Source organism: Pleurodeles waltl, chromosome 4_1 (assembly GCF_031143425.1).
Source record: "Pleurodeles waltl isolate 20211129_DDA chromosome 4_1, aPleWal1.hap1.20221129, whole genome shotgun sequence".
Classification (NCBI taxonomy): Eukaryota; Metazoa; Chordata; class Amphibia; order Caudata; family Salamandridae; genus Pleurodeles; species Pleurodeles waltl.
The window spans coordinates 166,085,643-166,107,614 of NC_090442.1; the positions used below are offsets into that span (position 1 = coordinate 166,085,643).

At 48.6% G+C, this 21,972-nt stretch overlaps 1 protein-coding gene across 4 annotated transcripts in view; it reads right to left on the minus strand.

Moving 5' to 3' along the window:
- The window catches only part of DGKI (diacylglycerol kinase iota), a 909,351-nt gene that overhangs the window by 146,069 nt on the left and 741,310 nt on the right, over positions 1–21,972 (minus strand). The window lies entirely within an intron of this gene.

The following is a 21,972-nucleotide window of genomic DNA, read 5'->3' on the forward strand; positions in this document are numbered from 1 at the left end:
TATCTGGTGGAAACAATATCTTGTTGCAGATTCCTCACTGTAGAAATTCCCCCAGGCGTCAGTCTGGAGCCAGAGATTTTTCTCAAACACTATCCCTGCTCCCCGCCAGATATGATGTTGTGGGTCCTATAAAGGTAACACCCTGGCAGGCTGATGTCAACGACTCAACGACTTCCCACACCAGAAGCAAAGAGCTATAAAGAACACTGACCACTGGTACTTCAAAATTAGGGCCCTGAAATGGAAGTCCCTATCCCTAGAAAACAGTTTTCAGAGCAGGGAGGATGGGTGGGTCAGTAAGGAATCTACAACTAGATATTGTCTCTATCAGATAAGGTGTTACCAAAGGTATGTAACTTGTCCATCTGATAGAGACATCTAGTTGCAGATTCCTCTCCTCAGAATGGATTCTCAAGCAATACCATTCCCAGAGGTGGGTCTGGGAACTAAGATCACACCAGAAAATCCTGAAGGACAAAATAGGCAAAGTGACTGTACCTACGGACCTGACTGCCCAGGCAATAGTGTTTAGTAAACGTGTGCAGAGATGCCCACACTGCCGCCTGACAGCTATCCAGGACCAGAACTCTGCATACTAATTCAGTGGTTGCAGCTTTAACTCTGGTAGAATGAGCACACAAGCCCTCAGGAAGTTGCTTCTTAGCCAATGCGTAGCACATTTTAATGCAGAGTACAACTCATCTGGAGATGGTACTCTTCTGCACTGCCCGTCCTTTCTTTGCACCTACACAACCAACTAAGAGTTGATCATCCACCTGTAACTCTTTGATACGATGAAGGTAGAAAGCCAATGCTGTTTTCGGGTCCAGGCGGTGGAGTCCCTCCTCTTCCTTAGAAGGATGTGGGGGTGCATAAAACATAGGTAAGGTGATGGATTGGCCTACATGGAAGGGCATAACCACTTTCAGAAGAAAGGAGGCCCATTTCCGAAGCACCTCTTGTCAGGATATATGGAAAGGTAGGAAGGCTTACATGAGAATGCCTTCAGCTCGCTCATGGTTCGAGCAGGTATAATGGCCACAAGGAAGGCTGTTTTCAAAGTGGGAAGCCTTAGAGGACAATTGCAGAGAGGCTTGAAAGCAGCACACATCAGACATGTCAAAACCAAATTCAAGTCCCATTGGGGCATAATGAATGAGAAAAGAGGAAACATATGAGTAAGGCCTTTAAAGAACCTAGTTACAATAGATTTAAACGAGGAAGGCTAATCAGGCAGCCGTAAGAAAGCAGAGATTGCAGACAAATAACCTTTGAGAGTGCCCAAAGCACAGCCCTGTTGGGCAAACGAAAGTATAAACAACAGAACCTCAGACAGAGGGGCAGATGGGGGCAACAGACTTGTCTGTGCACCATGCCACACATTTCTTCCAATGACAGGTGTATTCCGTTTTGGTGGAGGGACGCATGGCTGCCATAACATTGTAGGAAGCTGGCCTGGTGTGTTGTAAGCACCTATGGTGTTATCACCTTATAACAGGTTCAGGTATCCCCTATTAGTGAAGTGAAGCCAGGGCTCTCTAAGGTAGTTGTGGATGAGCAGCCAAGACTTATCTACGAGACATGCAAAGCTTATGCAATACCACTGTAGTCACACATCACTTACACACATGAAAGAACCACACAGTGTTACAAAAATAAGGGCATTTTGTTATGCGAACACAAATACTAAAATACTGTATAGGCAATACTCTATTAGCAGGTGAATAAACACACTATTATATACACAATAGAAGTTAGGAATTGGCATAGAAAGCAATAGAAAACAGTGAAACAGCAGAATAAAATGGAGACCCTAAGGGGAAACCAAACCATATACTAAGTAAGTGGAATGTGAGAGTCAGTCCCCACCCAAGGAAGAGGAATCTGTAGAGGGGTGCTAGAGGAACTAGGAACCCCAAAAAATAAGTAAGTACCAGGGTGCTCCTCCGCAACCAGGAGACAAGAGGTAAGTACCTGGTTTTACCCAAAACCCACAGGTAACCTTTCGAAAAGGACTGTACAAGACCCAAGCAAGACTGGAAGGAACAAAAGGTAGATCCTGACAGAAGAGGGCCTGCAAATGAAGGGGACCAAGTCCAGTTCAAGTTGGAGTGTCTGGTTGGGGCAGGAGCCACTACCCACCCTTCTGGAGATGCAGGGCCAAGTCGACAGTGAAGACATGGAGTCGGCTATGCAGCAAAGGAGCAGGAGAATAGTTCCAGGAGTGATGCAGTCGATGTTCCACGTTGGAAGAAGAGTGCAGTCTGATAGTGGTGTGGAAAAACCACCAACAAGCCTTGGCAAAGGCAAGAGTCGCAGATGAAGAGTTGCAGAGCTGCCGGGGACCAGGAAGGTCCAGGGGGACTCAACCCAAGGAGGGGAGTCCCAGGTGTCCCTCAGCAGTGAGGAGAGTAGGAAGACGAGGATGCAGCTCTCACAGGCAACTCACGGGCAGCAGGCACAGGAGATGCAGTGAGGCCCACTCAGCACACCTGAAGAGGAGTCCCATGTTGCTGGAGCAGCAGGCAGGAGACTGTGCTTTGTAGGGAAGAGTGCTGGAGGCTGGGGCTACACAGAGCGTGAAGATCCCTTGGAAGAAGAGCCAACAAGCCCTAATAGCTGCAAGAGTCGCGGTGCACAGGGGTACTGTCCTGCAAGGAAAGGCAAGGACTCACCGTCTCCCAGGTTGGATAGCTAGTAGAGAGGACGAGGGGACCACTCCAGACCACCAACTGTGTTGCAGGATCCATGCAGTTTTGCAGGAGAAAAAATCCAAACAGCTGGACGTTGTTGCAGTTGGTGCCTGCGGATGCAGGGGAGTGACTCCTTCCCTCTAAGGGAGATTCCTTCTTACTTCATGTGCAGGCTGAAGACTTGTCACCCTCGAAGATGCACAGCCAGGGAAATGTTGCAGTTGCTGGAAGGATCCAGAGAAAAAATGTTGCAGAGTGGAGTCGTTGCTGGAGTTGCCGATTGTCAGTTCCTTGAGGGTCCAATTGCAGTCCGGTGGCCAGAAGATGAAGTAAACAATGCAGAGGAGTCCTGCTGGAATCTTGCAGGTCGAATCTGAGGACCAACCCAGGAGAGAGGCCCTAAATAGCCCAGGAAGGTAGAGCGGTCACCTAGCAGGGTGACCACCTATTAGGAGGAGGCTGTGACGTCACCTACCTGACCTGGCCACTCAGATGTTCGGAGGGGCCTCTGTCCACCTTGGATTCAAGATAGCAGAATCAAGTGGCCACCTGGAGGAGCTCTGGCAAAAACCCCTGGGGTGGTGATGGACAGGGGAGTGGTCACTCCCCTTTCCATTATCCAGTTTCGTGCCAGAGCAGGGACCGGGGGTCCCTGGACTGGTGCAAACCTGTTTCAGCAAGGGGGGCACCAAATGTGCCCTTCAAAGCATACCGGTGGCTTGGGGAGGCTACCTCTCCCAAGCCATGTAACACCTATTTCCAAAGGGAGAGGAGACTGCCTCCCACTCCCAAAGGAAATCCTTTGTTCTACCTTCCTGGGCTTGAGCTGGTCAAGCAGCAGGAGGGCAGAAACCTGTCTGTAGGATGGCAGCAACGTGGGTTGCCCAGGAAAACCCTCCAAACTGGTAGGAGGAAAGCTGGGGGTCCTCTAAGGAGCCCCCAGAGTGACCTATGTCCAGTACACAGGTAAAATGGCTTCCCCACACTTACAAAGTCCAGGAAAATGGAGCTGGAGTTCATAGAGGCACCTCTGCTCATGCAGGGGTGTCCTCACACGCAGGTACTTGCACCCTGCCCTCTGGGCTAGGAGGGCCTGCCATAGGGGTAACTTGCAGTGACTTGTAGTGAAAGGGTGCATGCACCTTTTCACGCAGGCTGCAATAACAGATCTGCAGACACACTTTGCATGGGCTCCCATGGGTGGCACAATACATGCTGCAGCCCATGGTGAACCCCTGGTGCCCCAATGCCCTGGATACCTAGGTACCATATACTAGGGACTTACATTGGGGCACCAGTACTAGACAGGGACAAGCAAATTTAGAGGGAGAGAGCACAGTCACTGGGGTCCTCATTTGCAGGATCCCAGTGAACAGTCAATACACACTGACAGTAGGCAAAAAGTGGGGGAACCCATGCCAAAAAGAGGGTACTTTCCTACAAACATTACAGACTTTGCAGAAGGTCAAAAGCAGCCAACTGCCGCCACTCAATCTCCAAGCAAGAAGGTGGAGACTGGACAGGTTCGGATGGAGAGCCCTCCCCTGCTGCTGCGACAGAAGATCCTCCAGAAGGGGCAGTCTTATCGGAGGATTGATGGCCATGCTTAGTAGCTCGGGATACCAGGCTCTTCGCGTCCAGTCCAGAGCCACAAGGATTACTTGGGACAGTCGTTTTGATCTTCTTGAGTACTCTGGTCAGAAGTGGTATGGGCAGAAAGGTGTACAGGAAGCCTGAGCACCACTCTAGACAAAAAGCGTCGCCGAGCGAGTGCCGCCTAAACTCCAATGCGCGATACTGCTGATATTGCATGTTCTTTTTGGAGGTGAACAGATCTTACCAAAGCGCTCCCCACTGCTGAAAGAGACCTTGCCCCATGTCCGGATGGGGACGCCATTCGTGATCACCCAAGCATTGTCAGCTGAGTTTGTCCGCTCTGACGTTCAGAGAGCCCACCAGATATTGAACCACCAGGCATATGCCCTGCTGTTCCAACCACATCCAGAGGCGCAGAGCCTCTAGACAAAGGGTCCACAACCTACTCCACCCCGCTTGTTGCAGTACCACATGGCGGTGGTGTTGTCCGTGAATACCTGCACTACCTTCCCTTTGAAAGAAATGCTTTCAATGCTAGTCTGATTACCCGTAGCTCCAACAGGTTGATGTGGAGTCCGGACTATGCCGGAGATGAGATGCCTCTTATGTCAGCCTCTCCTAGGAGGCTGCCCCATCCCAGGAGTGATGCATCATTCACTACTATCATATCTGGTTGGGGAAGGGAGAGGGATCTACCTCTGACCCAGTCGAGGTTTTTTAGTCACCACAGCAGATCTTGCGCAGTTCCCTCCGAGATCTAGGCCATGCCACAGAGATTCCCCCAATGCTGTGCCCACTGGAACTTTAGGTCCCACTGCAGAGCCCACATATGCCATCTGGCATGGGTCACCAGCAGGATGCAGGAGGCCATGAGGCCCAGCAGCCTCAGAGCCATTCTCACTGAAATCCAGGATAGAGGCTGAAACATCGGTATCATAGCCTGAATATCCTGGACTTGACACTCAGGAGGATAAGCCTGAAACTGCACTGTTTCCAGAACACCTCAGATGAAAGGGAGCTTCTGAGAGGGGGTGAGTTGTGACTCAGCATGTTTGTAGTGAACCCCAGCAAATGCAGGCAGTTTGCCGTAGTCTGGAGGTGGAAGATGAATGCCTAGAATGAGCCCGCCTTCAAAAGCCAGTTGTCAAGACAGGGGATAGGGGAAGACTGAATCCCCTAATCTGTGCAAATGAGCAGTGACCACCGCCATTACCTTGGTGAACACCAGAGGGGTGCTGGTAAGGCTAAAGGGGAGCATGGTGACCTGAAAGCGCTCATGGTCTACCATGAACCGCAAGCAACGTCTGTGGGCAGGCAGGACGGAAAAGTGGAAGTAAGTGTCCTGCAAGCCCAACGCTACCATCCAGTTTTCTGGGTCCAGGACAGATAGAACCGGAGTCAGAGTGAGCATTTTGAACTTCTCCTTCTTAAGGAAGATATTAAAGGACAGAAGATAGGGAAGAGGGCCTTGTCCTTTTTGGGCACCAGAAAATAGCAGGAATAACAACCATTTCATACTTCTGGCACAGGGACCCTATCTATTGCTCCCTTGGTCAAGAGAGCTGTAACCTCCTCATGTATAAGTGCAAGTGATCCTCCATCATCCGATCGTAGGATGGTGGCATAGATGGAGGGATAGTCTCAAACAGGAGGGAGTAACCCCTTCAGACTATCTGCAAAACCCACTTATCTGACATGATGGATTGCCAGTGGAGCAGGTGATGGCGAATCCTGCCTCGGACTGGTCACTGGTGGGAAATCGTCTGACTAGTAGGGTTTGGAGGCAGCTGCAGTGGGGGCAGTGGACTGGTCAAACCGCTGGCTCCCTGATCCATGAGGGTGGTGGATCCCATGTCCTTGGCCATGCAGATGCTGGGCAGCATGTGCGGCACAGTGACTGTAGGGGAATGGACGTGCTGGGACACCCCTTCCATAGCCACGAAAGGGGAAAAAAGGAGACTAAGGTGGATGAGGGGCCGCCACAAGACCCAAGGTCCTGGCCGTAGCATGAGAATCCTTGAAGCACTCGAGCGCCAAGTCTGCTTTACCTCCAAAGAGATGGGTGCCATCAAAGGGCATGTCCAGAGGATTGGCTTAGACATCCCCAGAAAAGCCAGACGTCCTCAACCAGGTGTGGCATCTCAGGGCCACCGTTGATGCAACCGCTCTGCCCAGTGAGTTGGTTGTGTCCAGTCCACATCTGATTGTGAACATTGCTGCATCAGTACCATCAGCAACAGCATGAGAGAGTACAACCCGGGCCTCCTCCAGGACCAGTTACAACACTTGCACAACTGTATCCCATAGCATGTGGGAGTAATGGCCCAAAAGCCATGCAGTGTTCACAGACTAAAATATCTGGCTGGGAGAAGAAAACATCTTCTTCCCAAGTTGGTCCAGCTACTTGGATTCCCTATCCCGGGGTGTGGAAGGGGATGTTCCCTGGGATCTAATGGCTTGGATAACCAAGCTCTCAGGGGAGGAATGTTTCATCAGGAACGCTGGGTCTGTTGGAGCAGGCTGATAGTGGCAGGCAATAGTCTTGTTCACAGGAGCTCCTGTGCTGGGTTTGGACCAGGTACCCAGCAGGACATCGGTAAGGGCTTCATTCAAGGGCAACAGGGGTTCACAGGATGAAGCTCCAGGGTAAAGCACCGAAGGCAGTGCAAAGCCGAGTTCCTTGGCCGCTCTTCGCACCTCCATGTAATACGACGCTCACTCCTCCGTAGCCACAGTAGGGGGAGAAAGCATACCAGAGTCAGGGGAAGTATCCAGACCACTGGCTTCACCCAGGTCCTTACGCCAATCCGATGGGTCTTGTAGCTGGTATTCTAAAGGGTCTAGCACCGCCTTCCATTCCTCATTGTACCCCAACCCACAAGAAAAACGGTCAGGATTCAACATAAGGGGCAAGGCCACTGCTGAAGTCGGAAGCACGCAACGCTGGTCCAGCGCCGTGTCAGAGTTGGCAATGAGGATGGGGTCGACGACACATGGAGGCACAGGCAATGTCAGTAGCGCTGACGTCAGAACCGGCGTTGGGAAAGGCAGAGGTGGTACGACCGATGCCGGTCTGGAATGGACCCATTGGAACCCACTGGAGCCGAGTCTTAAGTCGCTGGCGTGGAACTCAAGAGGGCTGCTTCTGACCCTACAGGGCCCAAAGGTGCTCGAGTGGAGTCAGACTGCCAAATATGAGGCACAAGGCCTCATAAAACTCTTTGAGCTGGGCAGAGGTTACTGTGGCTCCAGGAAACTCGGGGAGGCATGGAGCGGGCCCAGATGTAGACTTTGAGGACAGAGGCCTAGAACAATGATGCTTTTTTTTCCCCACATCTCGTCGGCCGACAGATGGGGTGAAGTCAAAGAAGGAATGGTTTCTTACCTGTAACTCCAGTTCTCTCGTAGGGGTATTTCCATGATAGTCATAAGCACTGAATAGTTCCGCGCGCCTGCGGGGACCCCGGAGCACTGGTGTGAAGTATATTCTTAAGTGCAAATACCAACCCTTTGAAAAAAGGTTTGTCAAAAAACACTTAAGAATAACACTGTGCAGCCTATGTGAACAGCTACACAGGCCAAATTGTTAAAAGAAAAAACAGTTGTAGTGTAAATTCATGTTTAAACATCTATTTATTCTATAAATATATTAACAAATACATTCTCATATTTTATTTACACCTCTCATGAGAATAAAACAATGCAGGGCAGTGTAGCCCATAGGCTGCCATTATACAGAATGAAAATAGAGCTGTGCCTTTAAGAAAGTAAAGTCTTCCTGTTTCCCATCATGCACAGCAAAAGGCAGTTGCCTCAGTTCTTTTTTGGAGGCTTGTAACCTGACATGAAGAAACAAAACATTTGTTGGAGTACCAACCTCAATAATATTCATGTTCTATGTCAACTCCACCGGGGAGGAGGGAGGGTTGCTTATGACTATCATGGACATACCCCTATGAGAGAACTGGAGTTACAGGTAAGAAACCATTCCTTCTCTCGTAGGGGATTTCCATGTATAGTCATAAGCACTGAATAGAGTAGCAAGCCCATCCCCATAACTGCGGTGGAGTAGACAGAAGAATACTGAGAAAACATGAATCATGCAAATAAATTCTTGAGCAAGGCCTGTCCAACCTGCGCATCTGCCCTAGCGTCTGTGTCAAGGCAGTAATGCTTAGTAAAGGTATGGACCGAATTCCAAGTGGCAGCCTTGCATATTTCTGCCAAAGGGACATTTCTCATCAAGGCTGCAGTAGCTGCCTTCCCTCTAGTAGAGTGGGCTTTTGGCCTACCACCAAGGGATTTGTTTGCTAACTGATAACATAACATTATACATGAAACAATCCACCTGGATAAAGATTGTTTAGACGTGCCCAACCCTGTTCTAACTGGGCCATAGTTAATCAAAAGCTGTTGCGATTTCTGTAAGCTTTTTGTCCTGTCCAAGTAAAATTTCAAGACTCTCTTTACATACAGAGAGTGCAGAGTTCTCTCAGCAGGAGTAGTTGGATTTTGAAAGAAAGTCGGTAATGAAATTGTTTGGTTCACATGGAAGTCGGAGACTACCTTAGGTAAAAATTTTGGATGAGTTCTCATTACCACTTTCGCAGAATGAAAAACCGTGTAGGGTTCTTGAGCGCAAAGGGCCTGGATTTCGCTGACCCTACGCGCTGAAGTGATTGCCACTAGAAAAGCAGTTTTCCATGTGAGGTGCTGAAGTGATGCCTTATGTATTGGCTCGAATGGTGGTAGCATCAGACGCGATAGGACAACATTCAGTTCCCATGGAGGAGATGGTCTTCTAATGGGAGGAAAAACCTTTTTTAAACCCTCCAGGAAGTCCTTAATAACTGGGATTCGAAAAAAGGAAGCTTGTGAGGGGCTCTTTCTGTATGCTGTTAGAGCCGCCAAATGTACCTTTATTGATGACAATTGTAAGCCCGATTTTGCCAAACTTAGCAAGTATGGCAGAATAGACTCCTCTCCGCAGGATATCGGGTCAATGTTGTTGCCTAAACACCACACGCAGAATCTCTTCCACTTGCTTGCATAAGTGGATCGTGTGGAAGGCCGCTTTGCTTCTTTCAGGATTTCCATACAATCCTGAGGTAAGTTCAAGTGTCCATATTGCACTAACTCAGGAGCCATGCTGCCAAACTCAACGATGAGAGGTTGGGATGGGATATCTGCCCTCTGAACTTCGTGAGCAGGTCCGGACGATAAGGGAGCCTGATGTGTGGTTTGAGTGACCGGTGAAGAAGGTCTGGGAACCACCATTGGCGTGGCCATTCCGGAGCAATCAGGATCATTTTGGACTGAGCATTGGATAACTTCTGGAGGACCGCCGGAATCAGGGGAAGCGGTGGAAAGGCGTAAAGAAATGCTCCTGACCAGCTTATCCACAGGGCATCCCCCAGTGTCCCTGGATGGTAATATCTGGAGGCGAAGTTTTGGCATTTTTTGTTTTCTGGGGTTGCGAATAGGTCTATAGAGGGGGTATCCCATAGTGCGAAAATGGAATGAACGTCGTCGTCGTGTAGAACCCACTTGTGGTTCTCGTCCATTACGCGGCTGAAAGCATCCGCTTGAACATTCTGGATGCCAGGCAGGTGAGTTGCTACTAGCGACATGTTCCTGGCTAGAAGCCAATGCCAGATTGTCTGAGCCTCTCTGGATAAAATCCTGGACCTGGTGCCTCCTTGTTTGTTTGCGTAGTACATAGTGGCCACGTTGCCCGTCTGGAGAAGGAGAGTTTCCGCTCTCAGAGAGGGAAGGAAAGCTTTGAGCGCAAGGTGGACTGCGCGAAGCTCCAGCAGGTTGATATGATAGAGACTCTCTTTCTGTGACCACTTGCCTTGGACTCGAAGATGTTCCATGTGCGCTCCCCATCCGAGCAGTGACGCATCTGTTACGATGGTTTGAGCTGAAGGCTGATGTTGGAACGGAATCCCCACCAAGAGATTGTCGGGTAGACACCACCACTTGAGGGACTGTAGGGCGTGGGGAGAAAGGAGGACTTTGCTCTCCCATTCGTTCATTAGTTGACTCCATTGATCCTCCAGGTTTTCCTGTAATGGTCTCATATGGAGGCGAGCATTGGGAACGAGATGGATACAAGACGCCATCGAGCCCAGTAGAGAAGCTATTACTCTTGCAGTGGTCTGTGGAGTCTCTTGCAGTTGTTTGCACTTTTGGAGAATCGATAATCGTCGTTCCTCCGAAGGAAACACCTTTCCTAGATTGGTATCTATAATGGCCCCTAAGTAATGCAACCTCTGAACAGGTGTTGCTGTGGATTTCAGGAGATTTACTTGAAGACCGAGCTTCTGCAACAGCTGTAGAGTCCATTTGAAATGTTGTTGTGCCTCTAGATAACTGGAGGCCTTTATGAGCCAATCGTCTAGATAGGGGTAGACAAATATTCGATGTTTCCTCAAGTGGGCGGCTACCACCGCCATGCATTTGGAAAAAGTCCTCGGCGCTGATTTGAGGCCGAAGGGCAGAACCGCAAATTGATAATGACGTTTTCCGACGGTGAACCTTAGGAATTTTCGATGTTTCTTGGTCACCGGAATATGAAAGTAAGCGTTGCAAAGGTCTATTGCACAGAGCCAGTCGCCCTGACGAAGATGTGGGTAAATTTGGTGCAAGGATAGCATCCTGAATTTCTCTTTGCGAATCCACTTGTTTGCTGTCCTTAGATCCAAAATGGGACGAAACTCTTGCTTGTCTTTTTTGGGCACAAGGAAATACCTCAAATAAATCCCCTTCCCTTGCTGGCTGATCGGGACGGGTTCTATGGCTCTTTTTTGTAATAGAATGGTGACTTCTAACTGAAGAGCTTCGAGGTGTCGGCTGGTTGTTTTGGGTGGAACAGATGGTGGAGGACTGGTGAATCTGAGAACGTAACCATGTCTCACAATATTCAATACCCAGGCGTCTGTTGTGATGCGTAGCCACTCGTCCAGATGATTTGAGATACTTCCCCCTACCGGAGTGGATAACGGAGGAGGGGGAAGCGAAGATTCAGGGCTTAGACGCGGGAGCCTGTCGAGTTGTCTGAGTTTGAGGTGTTGAACGACCCCTTGTCGACCTTCGTTGTGTGGAGAAACCCCTATGATGCTGCTGCTGTTGCTGGGGGCGTGAAGACATCCAATGTGGAGTCTGATACCTGTGGGTGAACAGTCTTCGTTGATATGGGCGGAATACCTTTCGCTGTTCTTTCGGTCGTTCCATGCCTACTGCTTTCAGGGTATCCAGCTCAGACTTCATTCTGGCCATCTCGTCATCGGCATGAGAGCCGAACAAAGTGGAGCCTGAGAAAGGTAAATTTTGTATTCTCTGCTGTGCTTCAGGTTTAAGCGATGTAAGTTGCAGCCATGCATGTCTCCTGAGCGCTATTCCGTGAGCATAGTTATGTGCGGATAGTATCGAAGAATCCACCGCAGCACTTATAACTTGGTTAGAAACCATAGCTCCCTCGCCCACGACCTCCAGGAAATCTTCCCTTTTGTCATTAGGAAGATGCTCCGCAAACTGCAGTACAGAGTCCCAGAGGGCTCGATCATATCTCCCTAATAAAGCAGTGGCATTGGCTGCTTTCATGGTGATGGATGCAGTAGAGCATACTTTTCTTCCTGCAGCATCGATCTTTCTGCTCTCTTTATCTGGAGGTGAAGAGGAAGACGGTGACGTAGAATGCAATTTCTTTGCTGCCACTATAACCACCGAGTCTGGTACTGGGTCCGACCTCAAGAATAGAGGATCTTGTTCTGGTGGACGGTATTTTTCAATAAGTCTGGAAGGAGCAGACTTTGTTGCAGCCGGTGTAAGAAAAATGTCCATTGCCGGCTCAATAAGACCCGGAACCAGTGGAAGCAAAGGTCATGAAGATGTCCTGTGATGCAAGGTCTCGAAGATTACTGACGTTGATGGAGCCGGCACTGCCAGCGGGATATTCAGTTTGGTTGCCCCTCGCACTAAGACCTCCTGGAATGTATTCACATCATCTATGGGGGACACTCTCGGGGACGGTGAGTCCGATAGGGTTGGAGAGTAGTCCCGTGTAGACGAAGAAGAATGTCTATGATGTGAATGCTGAGATCTCTGTCGTGATTCATGACGATGGTGCCGAGAGGAAGAAGAATGTCTAGAAGAATGTCCAGAACGCCTTACAGATCGCGTTGGAGTCCTCGTAACAGACTCTGAAGGAGGAGCCGGAAGAGGAGCCGTAGGTGTTACCGGTGTCTGCGGCAACGGCGACTGCCGAGGCGAGAGCTGTGGAGATGCTGGAAGCAGGATAAGTGAGGCCGAGGATTCCGACGTTGTATAAACCCTTCTAGGCCTCTTTGATTGTCGTCTCGACGTCGACACACTCCTCGACGTCGAAGCGCGGTGACGGCGAGTGCCTCTGGACGTCGATTCCTCTCGCCGTGGAGAACTTCTCGACGACGACCCTCGACGTCGTTGTGGTGACGGCGAACGTCTCCGACGGCGAGTACTCTCTTTCGACGTCGATCGCCCTCGCCATGTCGACGGCGAGCCTAACTAGGATCTCCTCGACGTGGAACGTCCTCGCCGTGTCGACGGCGACCCAGATCCTTTCGACGTCGGGTGTCCACGTCGTCTCGACGGCGAAATGGTTGTCGACGACGAACAATGTCTTTTCCTCGCTGGCGAACCACTCCTCGACGGCGAACATGTTGGCGCCGTTCCCTGTCTCGACGTCGTCGAAGACCTGTGCCGTTTTTCAGCAGGTCTGGTAGGAGTTATAGAGGAAACAGGTTGAGCCCTGGTAGAAGCCTGACCTTCTCCTCGCTCTGTGGTGGAATGGCCACTTTTTCTCCTGTCCTTTCTCGCCTGAAGTCGGATTTTCTCCCTATCACGAAGAGTTCTTCTGGAGAAGGTTTTACAGATGTCACACGACTCCGGTTTGTGGCTGGATGGAAGACAAATTATGCAGACCCTATGTGGATCTGTTTTAGCCTTTTTTCTGCCACAAGAAGGACATTTGTCAAAAAGTGAAGGCATTTCTAAACTAGAAAAAACTCAAAATTCTGTCAGAATTTAACAGAAACTAGTAGGAAATGATCACTCAATGTTAAAAACGTCGAGTGAAATTGAAATTCAAAAGATTTTAAATGAATTTCTGTCACAAAAAACTTTGTGAGGTAGAGCTCAATGCTTCAGGGTCCTGTCAGAAGGAGCCGGAAAAAAGAACTGAGGCAACTGCCTTTTGCTGTGCATGATAGGAAACAGGAAGACTTTACTTTCTTTAAGGCACAGCTCTATTTTCATTCTGTATAATGGCAGCCTATGGGCTACACTGCCCTGCATTGTTTTATTCTCATGAGAGGTGTAAATAAAATATGAGAATGTATTTGTTAATATATTTATAGAATAAATAGATGTTTAAACGTGAATTTACACTACAACTGTTTTTTCTTTTAACAATTTGGCCTGTTTAGCTGTTCACATAGGCTGCACAGTGTTATTCTTAAGTGTTTTTTGACAAACCTTTTTTCAAAGGGTTGGTATTTGCACTTAAGAATATACTTCACACCAGTGCTCCGGGGTCCCCGCAGGCGCGCGGAACTATTCAGTGCTTATGACTATACATGGAAATCCCCTACGAGAGAACACTTGTTCTTCTTCTACTTTTTCTTATGCCTCAACTTACCCGATCGTACCGTGGACTTGGAGTGGAATGACAATGAAGGGGAGCTACGTGACCGTTCTTGGAATCTTCCTCTCAACCAAGGGCGAGACCAATGTGGAGTCAAGTGCCAGGCCACAAAGAGCTTTAGAGACCACTGCCTCAAAGCTTTTGGATTCATGGCCCGGCACTAGGAGCACAACTTTGGGTCGTGGTTGAGCTACAGGCACACACGGTGCGGATCCATTATGAACATTGCACAATGGCAGGATCCACAGGGCTTGAACCTGGTCTTACGCAAAGATATCCTTTACGCACCAGGAATGTCAATACTCAAAAATCTTCAACAAAAAATTGAAAAAGATCAGTCAAAAACAACTGAGGGTCGGTGGTAGGCTGGCACAGCAAGTAAAGAACTGACATCAACGCGCCAGAGTGGTGCCTATATAGGACCCGCAACATCATATCCGGCGCGAATGATGCTGATCGATGCCACCTAATGGCACACAGGGGTACTGCTCGAGAAAAATCTCCAGATCCACACTGACACCTGGGGAAATTCTAAGGCCAGGAATCTGCAACTAGATGTCTCTATCAAATATCAGTCTCCCACTTTCGTATTGCACCTTTTGGTACCTTTTGATTTTGTAGGTATGCCAGAAGCCTCAAAAACTAAATATTCCAAAGTCTAGATTTTAGTTGGCCACTACATCCAACACAAAGGAGTTTTTTTTTCTGGGGGCAAGCGAAAGGAAAGCTTTTTCATAGGTATTTGCTGGCAGGAGTTTTTTTTACTACTGCTCCCACTTGTGTGCTCAAACTGAGGTGATTGTCTCAAAGCCCGCTCATGTTTTGTACTTTTGTTTTGATAGAACATATTTGCCAAAAGGTTTCACGGGCATAGGTTATCAACATTTTCATGTTTAGGTCCAGAACCACGATTTCTGTTTTTGAGTCCTTTAATTTGAGACTGTTACCCCTCATCTTACCTCTATGATTTTGAGACCTATGCTTTCGAGACCTTTCAAAATGGTTGCCCTCTCACTGCAAGTTACAGGACACATAGTCCACGTAAGAATGGAATCTGATGTGACAGCAGCAGAACTGAAGGATTTTATTTAAATATTAAAGAGGGAGGAATAGTTGGTCCCTTTGGAACTCCACATGTGGCCTTATGGTGGGGAGAGGAGTTCTCCAATTACTACACTTTGTGTGCCTTCCTCAAGGAAGGGGTTAGACAACCTGGTAACCTGGCCCAAGGGGCTTGCCACAGTGTGAAGTCTGTTGGGCAGGAGGTTACGGTCTACTGTATCAAATGTGGATGACAGGTTTAGTAATACTACAATGCTCAATGGCATCTCGTCTGCAATAGCATGCAGATCACTCAGTACATATACCAGCCTGGTTTCCATCCCGTCTTTAGGTCTGAACCCCAAGTTATGTGTATTTAGGACACTCCGTGCTTCTATGTGTTCTTTGAGTTGGTTGGTGACTGTTTTTGCAAATATTTTATAATTGCAAAGAAGACCTACAATGTAGCAGGAGTGGGTGGGGTTGAATGAATGTAGGATATGTTATTTGAGAATGGGTGCGACAGGGGAGAGGTTAAGGTCTCCAGGAACCTTGCATTCAGAGAGGCTGCTATGGATAAATGTGGCTATGTGGGTGGCTAGAATGCCAGGGTGAGCTGCTGCAATTGCTGCAGTGCCTGTGGTTGCCTGGGTGTTTTCCAGTCTGGGGGCCTTAGCAGAGAGAGCACGTTGGAGTTAGGCTGAACTCACTGATGTCTCCTTGTGAAGAGGGTGCGGAGGACTGGGAATTAGCCATGTTATTTTTGTTGATGACAGATTTTACTTTTTAGTCTTTCTTGATGAAGAAAATGGTCAGGGAGTGGCATAGATTCTGGGTACTGATGAGTCAATGCATTGAGCAATCATACATGGTTGCACAACCTTTGAACTTCGCATGGGTTATTTACTGTCTCTATTATTGTGTTCAAGAAATAGTCCTCTTTTGCGATGATGGTAGCTTTGTGGTGTTTGTGTGAGGTTGCTTAAGGAATAGGAGTGAATCTGGTTGTTTTGTTTATGCCAGGCTGTCTCAAGTTTGAAACTCTCAGTTTTAAATGTTCTCACATATTCAGTAAACTACAGGTCAGTGCAAGGTCTATTTTGCTATTTTTGTAAAAAGATGCGTCACTACAGTTTGACTAATGCATTTTATGAGAGCAAAGACAATTTCCTTGGAGGAGGTTTGTGTGGTGCCCATTGATGCAAAATAGGGTCCTCTAGGCCGCACCTGCATCAAGAAGGAGAGATGGGTGACAGCTGCCACCAATAGCAGGGCTGTACTGCCCACAGCCAGAGAAACCCTACCCGGAGAGCAAATCTAAGCTCAAGCAGCAGGGGGAGGTTTAGGGTGTCTGCTCTATTTTTTCAGAACATCCTAACGGCCACTGGGGGTCCTTGTGAAGTAACTGGATGTCTTCCACATAGAATAAGTTAGGCAGAATGTATCACTGAACAAAGTTTCCCTGAGGATCTGGGAGTTCACAACATGAAGCTTTATTATTTGACTGCCCAGCTGCAGTTCCTGGCAAAGGATCCAAGTAGAAATCCCTGATACATGGCATATGGCTCATGTCACTGGCTAACGTGATTGACAATGGTGCTGTTCTGCAACCATGCACAGGGCGTTCCCCCATCCAAGACGGTACATGTAGCGCTTTATTTTTGGAAAAGAAGACTGGCGCTGACCAGGACACTGACGGCGTCCTTGCCAATGGATCCAAGGCAGAGTCAGTTCCACGCTAAGATCCTCTCAGTGGCACTTTCACGTATGGGTGATGTGTACAACTCTGAGAAGTTATGCATGATCCCGCTAAAGAGAAAGCTTCAGGGTGCCTAAGTACCAATTTCTATTGCATAACCCACCTCACATTACATTCTGATACGTGAGAACCTGTTCCGCAGGTGGTACTATAAACACTGCTTGTCTGGACTGTGTATCAGAAATGAGAGCGAGTCCCGCACCGCTCCAGATAAGGGACAAATTGATGACGGATTTCGGCAAAAGACTCGACAGATGGGTTAGAGTAAGGTAGAATGGTGGCCTACCAGTCAAAGGTTTCCCTGGTTTCAGCTTTAAAATGTCAGTTTTACTTCTTACCATGCACCCACTGTACACAGGTACACACACGCTGTGTGCCCGTGGTGTCACACAGAAAGGGCTGGTCACGCCACACAGCACTTCTCGAGGCAGACCACGATGGACAGGTATTTTCAACCCAGGGCTTGCTTCCTGGGTCAGGTTGCTCTGCTTACGGGAATGAGACAGCATGGTGGTTGATCTATCTGGCCTGGATATTGGCATGCCACAGTGGCTGGAAGTCAACACTATTCCCAGTTTATTGGTACCAGAACTCTGTCGCTATGAACTCTGTGACGCTATGGGTGGGCTCCGTACATATGACAAGTACTGCTGGGAGACCACTTGGCCTCATGTGAGGTAACCAGCCCAGTTTCCTCCATGCTCTGAATGTCATGTTGTAGGACTAGAAGGGGCTAAAAGGGGTGGGGGTCCTGGGTGGGTGATGTTTGGGACTGGGTTTGATGCCTATCTCCAGCGCGTCTTCATGGGGAGCTATCAGGGCCGGCTTTAGCACGGGTGGCACCCGATGTGACAATCTTTTTTGGTGCCCCACGCCCCATAACCTTCTCGGTGAAAGTGCCCCTCATTCCTCCATAGCCCTTCTCTCACATACATTTCATTTGGTTTAAATTGCTGGTAAACACTGGCTTTACTAATCCACTCCGCTATCAGCATAAAATGCAGATCTATTCTTTGCGGCGTACATATTAACCCTTTGCACTACTTTATGGTGAGTCAAATTTGCCACTAGACAAAACTCCAATCTCTCTCTCTAGCAGGAACATTCATTACAAGAGTTATCTTGACATTTTTATTGCTGCCTGAAAGTTAGAGGCACACGGAACCCTGCAGCCAGCACTTTTAAATCTTTAAGTCATTGGTAAACACAGCGCCCCCCTGAGGTCAGTGCCCTCCCTCAAGGTCAGCGCCCAGTGCGGCCGCACCGGTCGCACTGCCCTAAAGCCGGCCCTGGGGGCAATTTAGTCGGTTTGCGTGTTGTACACCTGTATGAGCCGAACTTTTTCTTTTTGGTTCAAGAACCCATTGACATAGACGAGCAGAGGGCACCGGCTGAGCGCGTAGTAACTGCGCTTTGAGACCGCTAGCACTGCAGATGTTCCCAATTAAAGAGTTCCGCATCCGGGGCGCCTCAGCGCCAGGCATCTGCCGCCTCTGGAGCGGCGCCGTGTTCGGGGGGCCTGGGACAGGCTTTGGTTGGATAAGCGCGGGAACAGACCAGGCATGGGGTGTTTTATTATGCTGCTGCAGTATTTTATGGCGCTCCACGGACGCGTTTGTGGGCAGGCGGAGGGGCTGCAGCGTGATCGGCGCGTCCCATAAACCACGGACCAAGCCCGAAGCACGGCCGTCCACATCAAACATGCAAATGCGGGCACGGCAGAGCTTAATTGTGCTAATCCCCTGTCCGCTAAATCAAGTCAAGCAAGGAATGCCCTGCGCTGCACGCCAGATGGACAGAAGGAGGAAGGCATAAATGGCGCAAGAGTGACACCCAGTGGCTGCCACTCTACAAAGACATCGATAACACACAGCTCAGTCACAGACGACAAAGCGGATATCGTCGAGACAGAGCTCAGTCAAAGACGTATCGGGAACTCAGTCACACACGTCTAAAGACATACTGGACATCATCGAGAGACAGAGCCCAGTCACAGATGTCTCTCTGAACACAAAGTGACACAACTAAGCCACACACGTCCAAAGAAACAGAACTCACTCACAGACGTCTAAACACAAAGAGACAGAGCTCAGTCACAGACGTCTAAAGACAAAACAACACCCCGGCCACCACCCGTCAGCTTAACAGTTCTCGCCTCCTACGGACATACATAGCGCACAGCCGGCCCCTTGCTCCGATAGCGTGCTCGCTGCTGCTGGTGAATACAAGCATTGGCTAAGCCAACAGGTCCGATGATGAATGGACAATGCAAGGGCAGACGTGGCACAGAGACGGAGAGGAAGTTACCCGTACTTCAGGGTGGATGGCACCAGGAGTGTGTTTACACTGCGGATTACTATACAATGCTTAGAATAGTCCTGTACTGCCAGGACTCTCTGCGGGTCCTGCTATGAAATACCCGCATCTTGTAGATGTAACTGTGCAATGGGAAAGCTCAGCACAGACTGCTGGAGTATCACGGGATGCTGCAGACCTGCACTGAGGTACACTGGCAGAGCGGCATGCTGTCACTGCTTTACACATGCAGATGCTGCAGCTGTTCCCTGGGCTTCAGAGGCGGTGCAGGTTAGAAGTGGGGTGCATGGTGGGCCTGGGCCCCAGTACTGAAGCCTCTGGAGGCGGGAGTGGGGTGCTGCACGCTGTGCTGGCATCAGTAGAGCCCAGCCTGGGCCCAAGCATGGCAATGCAATGCATGAGGTAGAGCCAAGCGCTGATAGGGCCACGTGTTGCATAACAGCGATCTATAGAAGGTCAAGAGTGGATTAGGATGATGGAGTTCTCCATGCGATGTTTCAGGTACCCTGGTTAGCAGAGTGGTTTTCTTGACGCTATTAAAGCGCTAAAAGAGAGAGGGGGTGTCTCAAAGCTAGAATGCCACAGACCAGTTCTGAGATGTACTGACGTAGATTTGTTTAGGCCGCATGTGGTAGCGGTGAGTACCGGTAGGGTTGAACCTAAACGTCTACACAGGACTAGCAAAGGGTGTTGCAGATCTGGGCTGGGGTTCACTGATGCTGTGTGGGCTGGAGTACTCACACAGCTTGAGTGCTACTGACCGTCATGATTTCCAAAGTGCAGAAATTCAAGGACCAGAAGTGACACTGACTTGGATTAAGGCACATAGGTAGGGCTGTGGGTCTAAACTGTGGAAAATAGAAGGGAAGGCCAAGGGTGGGTGAGAGCATCTACTCCCCAACAACCCGAGACAGAAACACTGGCAGTAAAGTATTCTCTGAAGTGGCAAACAGATCTACCCGAGGGGTGCCAAATCTGACACAACTGGTCAAAGATACAGGGAGTGCAGAATTATTAGGCAAATGAGTATTTTGACCACATCATCCTCTTTATGCATGTTGTCTTACTCCAAGCTGTATAGGCTCGAAAGCCTACTACCAATTAAGCATATTAGGTGATGTGCATCTCTGTAATGAGAAGGGGTGTGGTCTAATGACATCAACACTCTATATCAGGTGTGCATAATTATTAGGCAACTTCCTTTCCTTTGGCAAAATGGGTCAAAAGAAGGACTTGACAGGCTCAGAAAAGTCAAAAATAGTGAGATATCTTGCAGATCTTAAAATTGCAAAGCTTCTGAAGCGTGATCATCGAACAATCAAGCGTTTCATTCAAAATAGTCAACAGGGTCGCAAGAAGCGTGTGGAAAAACCAAGGCGCAAAATAACTGCCCATGAACTGAGAAAAGTCAAGCGTGCAGCTGCCACGATGCCACTTGCCACCAGTTTGGCCATATTTCAGAGCTGCAACATCACTGGAGTGCCCAAAAGCACAAGGTGTGCAATACTCAGAGACATGGCCAAGGTAAGAAAGGCTGAAAGACGACCACCACTGAACAAGACACACAAGCTGAAACGTCAAGACTGGGCCAAGAAATATCTCAAGACTGATTTTTCTAAGGTTTTATGGACTGATGAAATGAGAGTGAGTCTTGATGGGCCAGATGGATGGGCCCGTGGCTGGATTGGTAAAGGGCAGAGAGCTCCAGTCCGACTCAGACGCCAGCAAGGTGGAGGTGGAGTACTGGTTTGGGCTGGTATCATCAAAGATGAGCTTGTGGGGCCTTTTCGGGTTGAGGATGGAGTCAAGCTCAACTCCCAGTCCTACTGCCAGTTCCTGGAAGACACCTTCTTCAAGCAGTGGTACAGGAAGAAGTCTGCATCCTTCAAGAAAAACATGATTTTCATGCAGGACAATGCTCCATCACACGCGTCCAAGTACTCCACAGCGTGGCTGGCAAGAAAGGGTATAAAAGAAGGAAATCTAATGACATGGCCTCCTTGTTCACCTGATCTGAACCCCATTGAGAACCTGTGGTCCATCATCAAATGTGAGATTTACAAGGAGGGAAAACAGTACACCTCTCTGAACAGTGTCTGGGAGGCTGTGGTTGCTGCTGCACGCAATGTTGATGGTGAACAGATCAAAACACTGACAGAATCCATGGATGGCAGGCTTTTGAGTGTCCTTGCAAAGAAAGGTGGCTATATTGGTCACTGATTTGTTTTTGTTTTGTTTTTGAATGTCAGAAATGTATATTTGTGAATGTTGATATGTTATATTGGTTTCACTGGTAATGATAAATAATTGAAATGGGTATATATTTTTTTTTGTTAAGTTGCCTAATAATTATGCACAGTGATAGTCACCTGCACACACAGATATCCCCCTAACATAGCTAAAACTAAAAACAAACTAAAAACTACTTCCAAAAATATTCAGTTTTGATATTAATGAGTTTTTTGGGTTCACTGAGAACATGGTTGTTGTTCAATAATAAAATTAATCCTCAAAAATACAACTTGCCTAATAATTCTGCACTCCCTGTACAAGGATCCTGACAGAAGCTGTAGAAGAAAGAAAAACTCTACTTAGTCTGTGGGCCTGAACATTGCCCTTCCCTCAAATTTAAAATACAGAGAGAAGATGACCCTCTGCCCAACTGACCATCTGAAAGGCGAGGGAGGCTAGAGACTAGGACCCAAGGCTGGACTGCTTGTTTATGTAAGATTTTGTAACCATGCTCTCCGTTCTTACTAAGACAACCTAATTGCAGAGCAGATGAGAGGAGTGTAGTAGAGCTAGATAAACTGCCCTCAACTTCCTCCAATTCGATGAGTGAATTGTTTTCTGTTGTAACCACTTCTCCTGAACTGAGGGAC